The following is a 10,048-nucleotide window of genomic DNA, read 5'->3' as shown; positions in this document are numbered from 1 at the left end:
CACAACCTAAAATTAAAAATACATTTTACTTGGCAACCTGGAACAAATACACAAAATGAACATATAATTGAAATGGAGACAAAAGTTACTATAAGGGGTATGCTTGATATTTTTTATTTGATTCCATTGCTTTATCTTATCCTATTGTATTATATTTTATCTTTTTAAATGCTGGTTGTGACTCATTAAATAGACTTTATGACCCACTAATAGGCTATGACAGAAAGTTTGAAGTGTTTTTCAAACACTTCTATTCCATTTTTATTCAAACCCCTTCTATACATTTTTAAAAATGTATCTTTCCGTCTCTTCAAAGAACAAAACAAGAAGACAAAAATCTGTAAATGTTGCCTAAGGAACATAGGTCAGCACAGATGACGGTCATAGCTCACAGGGGTTGAACACTTACTATTTACCAGGAGCGTGGTTAAGCCCATGTACTCTGGACCACAAAGCAGGATTCTAATCCCAGCATAGCCACCTACAAGCTGTGAAACCTTAGGCAAGTTACTTAACCACTCTGTGCCCAGTTTCTGCATATGTAAAAAGGAGGTAACAATTACACAAATGACTCATGAGGCTTTTGTGATGATTACTGTATATTTACAGCTGTCCATGGGTAGGACAATGTAGTGCACACAGCAAGTATCATAGAAGTATTTGCCATTGCGATATTATTACTAAGTACTTCACAGAAGTTCTATCACGTAGCTTTCCAATAATCCTAAGGAAGAGTATAACAGAACTGTTCAGTGGGTCAGCGTACAGCCATTCCCACGTACTTCTCTGTTGACAGAATTCCTCTTTATTCAGGGCATCCATCCCTCACAGGTGACTAAGGAGGGAATCCTAGTTGGTAAGTGATGACAGTAAACCCTCTCCACTTGCCAGTGATGGGTTAAGAAAGATCATGTGAATTAATTCTAGCCAATGAACGACAAGGCATCTGGGAAATATTTCCTCTCCCTTAAAGGAAAACGGAAGGAAAAAACATCCTATCTTCTTCCACTGAATGTTGTTATGTCTAGAAGTGATGCCAGAAACGGCAGCATGCATTCAGCAATGACAAGGGTGGCCAGCAGAGGACAAAGTGAAAGGAATGCTCATGTATACAAGTGAGCATGGTTACCACCCCCATTGTGGATGGGGAAGGTGAGGGATAAAACAGGGATAGGAAGTTCTCAAAAATCACACTCAGCAAGTCACCAATTCTTTACCCACTATGCTACAATAGCCCCATTTTAAAGAACATAATTATTTTTTTAAACGCCCTGATGACATGACTTGATAGATATCCAAAGTATTTCCAGAATCAGCCGTCCATCTCAAGACCTTTAAGGTCGGTTAACATGGTCATTTGCTGGGGTTAGGTAGGTTATGATCCTGGTAACATGTACAGCATTGATATATTTCTTTTATGCCATACTCTGCCACTTTGTACATGTTTATCACTTTGCAACTATTCTCTTCTCATTACATGTCTATAGATTAGTTTCTAAGTAGGCTGTCAATTCCAAAATTATTCTGATAAACAACCTTAAGCCAAGGTGTTATTGACTAATAATAGATTAACACACCCCTTCTTCTATACTGTCTATGTTTTTAACAAGCATCTTCCCTAAAAGAATTTAAATACTCTGGAATTTCAGAGACTCTGGCAGGGATGTAAGATAGAGTAAGGAGGAAAGGTGACCACTTTGACCTCTAAAAATAACACCCCTTAAGGAGCTGCCTTGGCCTCTGAGTCTGATGGTGTTCTTCGAAAACCTAGCAGACATAATATTCTCCATGGCAACCTCTCTTATTATCCCAGTGGACACAGGAATACCGAAATTAAAAAGTCTTACATAAGCATGATGTTTAAAATGTACTAAGTCATTTTACAAAGTCACAACAACCTCATCTGTTTTTGTGAATCAATACTTTGATTCTAAGAAACACACTTTTATTTCACATTTTAACATCTCTGAACTGGTTAGTATCTTGCTATCCTTGTTGGCCAGGCAGGAATCACAATGCACTTGCCATTGTTGATGTACAAACTTGTAGTTATTTCTGGTGGCAACATTGAAAACTCTAAACCCATGGCATTTCAGGACCAGTTGAGTTGCAGCTCTTGTCCAGAAGCCTTCTGATGACACCTTTTGATAAGATTAAAAAAAAAAAAAAAAGCCACAGCATCAAGACTTGTAAATAGTGTTAGAAGCTTGGGGTGGGGGGAAATGCATAATAATTATAGTAAAGCTGTCTATTTTGAAAATGCTGCATTAACATCCAATATCCAAACACATTGATAAATAGGATTCAAAAGTAAATCTGAAAAGCTGGACTCCAAGGAAAATTTCAGAATACCTTAACTGATTATTTGGTTTCTATTTTCCTTTTTCTATATACAAGAGTAAAGTACTGGGGTGCCTGGGTGGTGCAGTCAAGCATCTGACTCTTGGTTTCAGCTCAGGTCATGATGTCAGGGTCATCAGATCAAGCCCCGTGTGGGGCTCCACGCTGAGCACAGAGTCTGCTTGAGTTTCTCTCTTCCTCTCCCTCTGCCCCTTCTAACCCCCCTTTCTCTCTCTCTCTCTCTCTAAAATAAAAAGAAAATTTTAAAAAGAATAAAGTATGACAAAAATTTATACCTAAGTCTAAAAGAACTTTTTCAAATATTAAAAGTAGATCTTGGGGTCATGAGTTTAAGTCCCATGTTGGGCATAGAGCTTACTTAATTAAAAAAAAAAGCTAACTTAAAAAAACCACAAATATCAAAAGTAAGCAATAATTCTAAGTGATAAAAAGAATTATGTCATACTTTAATTGGCATCATTTTTTCTTTTTTTTCTTTTTGAGGTAAGGGTCATGTTTCTTTTTTCCATGTAGATATCCACATATTCCAAGACCATTTATTTAAAAAAAGAAAAAGGCTATCCTATATTGAATTGCCTTCATGTCTTTGTAAACAAACAACCAAAAAAATCAATTGATGTTTTGAATGTGGGTCTATTTCTGGACCCTTAATCTTGTCCATTGACCTAGATGTCTACACCTGTTTTTTTTTTTTAAGTTTTTACTTTAATCACCCAGTGCTTATCACAAGTGCACTCCTTAATCCCCATTGCCTATTTCACCCATCCCCTCACCATTTTTCTTTCTTAATGATACCTAAAATAATGGTGCATCTTCAAGTCAAAGACATCTTGAAGTGTATGAATATGATATTATTCACGGAAAAGCTAACAGGATCAGAAAGGCGAAATGACATATTATGCACACACGCACGTGGACACACACAATTTCCACAGGACTAGAAGACAGGTCTTTTCTACGCACTGCAATATTCTGCCTCTCTTTTGATGAGTATCTGGGCATGAACCAGTTTCCTAAGGCTCCCTCTAATCCAAAAATTCAATTTGGGGACAGTATTTGCCACCCATAGCCTGCTATGTATATTGTTTTTCTAAGACATAGGGTATATGAAATGGAAAATGACACGGCAGGGGTACTGTTTTCTCTTAAGATAAATCACTGTGAGGGAAGAACTTGATTGTCCAGATTGTAGGCCGGGACTACGATCTGTGAGACACAGATTGTCTATGTTAGAGAAAAAGCCACATTGTGCACACGTGCTCGGTCTACTGTGACACGTATGCTCCATCGGGGCCTCTCAGCCCTTGCAGAAAGTTGTGTGCTTTTGCTAGGCTGACGTGCAAAACACACAGTGCAAAACGTTCTGATGATCTGACGATTATGTTTCAGAGTTTAGCTTCAGTGATCAATTGTGTAAAAGAAAGATCAAAATCTTCCAAGATTTTAAAACGTGAAAGTGCCTAAAGGGAATTCTAGTGTGATCCCACAGTGTTTGTTAGCTCAGATTCTTATAAGCTCCTGCTGGACTTGCAAGTGAACATTTCTCTGAAAGAAAAAATATCCTGGGGGAAAAGCTGGAAACAATATTAAGGGCTCCTGGACTATGTGATGGTGCTGAAGTGCTTGGAGTTTAAGAAATGAGCCTAGCAAAGATTATATTTTGTAGTCTACATTCAGAATGCAATGCTTTAAATTAAAAACAATAAATCTTTCTACACTCCAGTTTTCTGCCAATAATGATTTGGAAACTGAAGCACAGATCACTCAGTTGAACAGATCTATGAAAGGGTAAAGACAAACAAAATCCAAGGGAATTTTTCGTGCCATGAAGACTTTGACAGCAGTCTGCCTAAAGGACAGTTTATGGTTATCTTGACTTAGGGAAGCGGGGAGGTCTTGAGGAAGTGGGGGCAGGGACAAGGGAAAGCCTTATGTACTACCAAAAGACTAACAGATCCACTCTCAATCAGACCGGTAACATTAAAACCCTTATTCTAATTTGACTTTACCTTCTTTAAAGCAAGTTATGAACTATTTAACAAACTTATTTAGGGCTAATTTTTGTCCACCTGTGAGCATCAACAGCTAGTTAAATTTAGGGATTTTTTTTTTTAAGATTTTATTTTTAAGTAATCTCTACACTTGATATGGGGCTCAAACCCACAACCCCAAGATCAAGAGTCACATGCTTCACTGACTGAGTCAGCCAGGCAACCCAAATTTAGAGATATTTAGATGGTACTTTACTCAACACAATTTTTTGTCTGTCCTCAATTATAAAGCATTTAGTGGAATTTCTAATAGCCTTAAACATGAATTATTTTTTGTGTGAATCTAAAATATCCAGGCTCTGTACCAAAACATCAACTCAAGTTCTTTCATTTGTTCTCTTCCTTCAAATCAAGTAATTTGGTAACTTCCTCAAAATAAATAAAATTTTAAAACAATAAAATAAAATAATTCAAGCCCTATGTTCAAGAAGAGGAAAAAAGAATCATCAGTCAAAATGCTTCTAAGTTATTGTCAGTATTTGCTTGCAATCTGCCTCCTTCCTCTTAAGGAAAGGTTGTGTAAATAATCAGGAGCATATCTCACTTGTTCTGGGAGATTGTGTCAGAGTTAAAAGAAGAAAACCTTGAGAAATGTCTTTTTAAAAAGTTTAGGCAAAAAAGATTTTCTGGGGGGCACCTGGCTGTACAGCATGCTATTCTGGACCTCAGAGTTGTGGGCTCAAGCCCCATGTTAGGTGTAGAGATGACTTAAAAAGAAGATCTTTTTAAGAAAAAGGGGGGGGTTGTTGTATTTTTCTTTCCTATAGTGATAGAAGGTTTTTAGAAAACTTAGTTTAAAATAATGAAACATTTGGTAATAGACAAAACCCCTTTTCCAAATCAGTGTCTTTTTTTCCTCATTATCCACAAAACTTGAAATTTCAATGGTCCAAAAACATTCAGTTTTGTTGTGCTTTGCATCTCAATTATTTTCAGAGAAGCCAGTCTGGAAATTTTAAACATTCCTCAGATAATTTCAAACAAATGAATATCTATGTTTCATATAGACCAGTTTTCAACAGGGGTGATTTTGCATCTCGCCTACCTTTGCCAAACTCCAGGGGACATTTGGTAATGTCTGGACACAGTTTTGGTTGTCATAACCCAGGAAGAGGGGAAGGTGCTATGGGCATCTAGTGGGTAGAGGTCAGGGAGGCTGAGCCTCCTATAGGATTATAGCCATCCTATAATACACAGGACAGCCCCTCTAACAAAGAATGGTCCCATCCAAAATGTTCATAGCGCTGAGGCTGAGCAACCTGGAAATAGATATATCTTTGCTTCTCTTTATTTGAAGAATAGGATGTGCCACAGGTCCTGTGGGGTGAAATGTAGCACATAGAGAGAGAGAACAATTTGACACACACTCTTCCTGCCATGTGCACTGCTGGCCCCCTAGACTATTCCACCATAAATTCTTGCTTGGATTTCTCCAACAGCTTCCTTGCTGGCCTCCTGTTTCTACTTCTGCTCTATTCCCTTCCCTCCTGGAGCAGCCAGGGTGGCTTAAGTGACAGGTATTTTCCCTTGCTATAGACCACATTAAGGTCAATATTATCTGAGACCCTGCAGGTCCACCTTCTGCCTCGCTCTCCTGCCTAAGCCACACTGGTCTCTTAGTTGTTCATTTTGCTCCCTTTATTCCTTCCTATCATTCAGATCTAATCTCAGTTCCAGGAAGCCTTCTTTATCCATCTGCACTAGATGAGCTCAATCTGCTAGAAACCCTCACAGCTCCCTATACTTTTCTCTTAATACTCTTCTTAATTTGCAGTATATGTTTGGGTAAATTTTTTTTAAATATCATCTATCTATGTCAGTTGACCCTAAGTTTGCGAGTGCAAAGTCACTACCTAATTTGCTTTTTGTTACCTCAACAAGGCCCAGCCCAGTACCTGATATAGAGCTCAATTAATGTTATTGAATGAATAAACCCCAGGTTTTGCCTTCTAGAATAGTTGGTGGACACAACTGATGGGGTTGGAATGAATGTCTCCTATGTTTACCAATATACCAATATAATGCTTGCTAAGGAAGGGGAAACACTGAAAGACATAGTTTACAAGGCAAAAGTTAAGCTCGAGTTTAAACTGCTTTGCAAGGCAAAAGAAGAATTCACAAGCCTTGGAGACACGGATGACTTAGGAGAGAAGAGAACTGTGGTGTCAAAAATATAACTAGAAGCAATATGCTCAGGAGACATAGAAACTCTCTATGATAGGAATTAACTGCTAGATTGTAGGAGAGTGACAGTAAGGATTTTGAAGTTGTTTCCTGTACTGTGCAGCTCTGTAACCCTTTACTGTTAATACAAATTCCAATTCTAATAGAGCCTTTGTGCACTTGACCTTGTATCAGTGATGCTTCGTGAAATGGGAGTAAACCAGGCTGCGTCCAATGCTGGGAATAGGATCGAAAAAAAGACATCAGAGAGGGGCAGAGCCTGAGACCTCAAGAGAGAATGGCAAATTGGTAAAGAATGAAGAGAAATGTAAGTAAGCCCCTCAAGGATGAAGATATTGAGATCGATGCTGAGTTTCCCCCATATTTATAAAAAGGGCTTCAGTTGATCTTCTGTCAATATGAAAGGTCTAGTTGCTCCTGAGCAGGCGACACCTGGACACTGTCATCTGGGTTACATAACAATGTGGAATGAAGAAAGACTGGGTTAAACTAGATGATATCTAAGGTCTCTTTTTTGAACATTTCCCCTCTTTATTCTAACATAATTAAAGGCTGAAGCATAAATCTGAGAATAATTGCTTTTAATGTTAATATGTGAATATGTGTGTGTTTCCTCTGGCATGTCCCAAGTATTATTTCTTTTGTCCCTCTAACACTCATCTGACAAACAGGCAAAAGAAAATCATACTTAACCTTTATTCTGAAGTTCCCAGAAAGGTTTACAACTTCCTAACTAAAAGTCACCATGACTCATTATGGCAAGAAATGGGAAAAAGAGTCAAAACTTCTTCACATCTAGCATTTAAATAATACTGTTAGCCAACACATACACGCCTGATTCTGTTTTTCAGTGCTTTCATATATGAATTCACTACATCATATCAACTCTACAAGGTATCCCCATTTCACAGAAAAAAAGAATTTTTTGACACAGAGAAGTTAAGTAACTTACTCAAAGTCACACAGCTACTAAGTGGAGAGTCAAGATTAGAACCTAGGCAGTCAACCTCTGGAGGCTACACACTTAACCAATGTGTACTATGCCTCAGTGTGATTAATTTCATACTGATTGGCTTTTTTTTTTTTAAAGATTTATTTATTTGTCAGAAAAAGAGAGAGAGAAAGAAATAGTGAACGCACACAAGCAGGGGGAGCAGCAGGAGAGGGAGAAACAGGGTCCCCGCTGAGCAGGGAGCCTGATGTGGGGCTCGATTCCAGGACCCTGAGATCATGACCTGAGCCAAAGGCAGACGCTTAACTGATTGAGCCACCCAGGTGTCCCCTGATTGCCTTTTGAAAGTGGCACAGTGCTAGGTGAAACACAGGATGACATCTCAGTTAATGCCACCTCTGTCCTTCATTTGCTCAATCCAGAGACACATCCTTGAATTCTTTCTTACATCCCACATCTAATTTATTAGGAAACTTCCATGGCTCTGCCTTCAGAATATATCCAGACTGCAACTGCTTCTCATGCTCTTCACTGCTACTGACTGCCATGGTCTACCTAAACTTCGGGACCTTCTCGCTATATTACTGTGCTGACCTCCCAAACATTTTCTCTGCTTCCAGCCTTGCCCTCTAGTAAGCTACTCTCAACACGACAGCTAGAATGATCTTTCAAAAACAAAAGTGAGATCGAATCAGTTCTCTGCTCAAGCCCAGTTAATGGTTCCCTATTTCATTCATAGTGAAAGCCAAAATTGTTACAGTGGTGTATAAGGCTCCTTACTCTCAGAACCTCCTCCATCATGGTGACTTCCTTCTCCCCAACCAGAGCCATCTGGCTGCACTTCATTGATCACTTGCTCTTCCTCTCCTTGAACATTCCATGCAGGCTCTCTGCCTTCAGGCTTTTGCCCTTGCCAGTCCCTCTGCCTGGAATTCTACATGGTCATTTGCCCCATTTTCTGAAAGTCTTCATCCAAAGGACAGGCCTACTGTGAAACCTTATGTAAAATTATAAATAGCTACTGCCCTGGGCCTGAGGAATCCTATCTCTCACTCTGCATATTTTCCCATGTATGTTTTCCCATGGGACTTAACACTTTCTGATATAATACATAATGTACTCTTTATTTATTGTACTTGCTGTTTGTCTGTCTTCTCTACTGGAATGTAAGCTTATCGGCATTAAATGTACCTTAAGTGCCATACAGATTTGTCAATGAAACAAATTTGATGATGAATGAATGAAAAGGTGGTCATAGTTAGTAACCCCAAGGAATGAGTGCACCTAGTTTTTCACCTCAGGAATTTGTCCTTGGAAGTATATGAAAAGTATTACGATTGGGCACATCTGTTTTTTGGCATGTAAATATAAGTGTTTAAAATTTTAGGAAGCTAAATTTGCCTTCCCATGAATCACCAGCATTAAAACATAAATTGGAGAGCAATGAATATTACCACTTTTATTGCGGAATTCTCATGCCAGCACAATACCCACACATCATCTCTCTTTTGGCCTTCGAGGCCCCCAAAAGGAACAGGAACAGTTATAGAAAAATTATATACAGGCAAATTTTGTTTTCAGGACACTTCATCCTCCCTGTCTGCTCAGCACATCCTTGAAAATTTTCTTCTCCCAGAGGATCACTCCACCGAAGCCTTGTATCCTTGGTATAATGCAGAGAAATGTATTCAGGTGAGTGGTAGGAAGAACTCTTCCACGGGGGCTGCGCACACCATCAGCACCTAAACTGTTGTCCAGGACACCTGCATCAGGATTCCTGGGACTCTAGCCATTCCTACTCAGTTAGAATCCCTGGGTGTTTGTATTTTAGTTTGTTTCTGGTATGTTTCTTAAATCGCTCTGATTTAAGAACCACTGTTTTAGTGTAGACTTTTCCTGATCTTTCCTGAATTCAAATTCAAATTTGCCCTTCCCAATTCTCACTTCCTTGTGCCTGATGCTCTGCCAAGGCTAATCTTCTGAGAGATGTTTAGGCAATAATTATGGATAGTATTTTAATGTGTTAACTCCCAAGATCCCCTGTCCATAATTGCATTCAAAACCTTTCCACAAATGTGAAAACTCGCTAACTTGGTAGCCAACTCAAGGGACTGTCTGTCCTCCAGGAGCCCAATAAGGGAGAGGATTTGGGAAAGATCTCCCCTACTCAAGGCAATTCTTGTTCTTTAATGTACTGCTCTGGGTGTGAGGCTGAGGGGAAGGATGCTTCTCTCTGTGAGAAATAGTTCTTCTTTCCAGTGTCTTCTCATTTAAGTCATGTATTTAGAAATAAAAACCATGTTCTTGTATATCCTGTTCATATTTTATTTTACCACCTTCCAGTTTGATTGAGACAAAACCAGGAGAACCTTAGTTAGAGTGGCATAAATTAAATTTGACCTTGATCCTTAATATTTGCTGGGTTACATCATATACTGACATAGGTAGGTACTTCTGGTATTTATTAGAATAAAGTGATTCTGAGAATTCCAATAGTCTT

This window comes from Zalophus californianus, chromosome 5, assembly GCF_009762305.2.
Source record: "Zalophus californianus isolate mZalCal1 chromosome 5, mZalCal1.pri.v2, whole genome shotgun sequence".
Lineage (NCBI taxonomy): Eukaryota > Metazoa > Chordata > Mammalia > Carnivora > Otariidae > Zalophus > Zalophus californianus.
The sequence above is the reverse complement of the archived record's forward strand: the minus strand, read 5'-3'. Positions refer to the sequence as shown.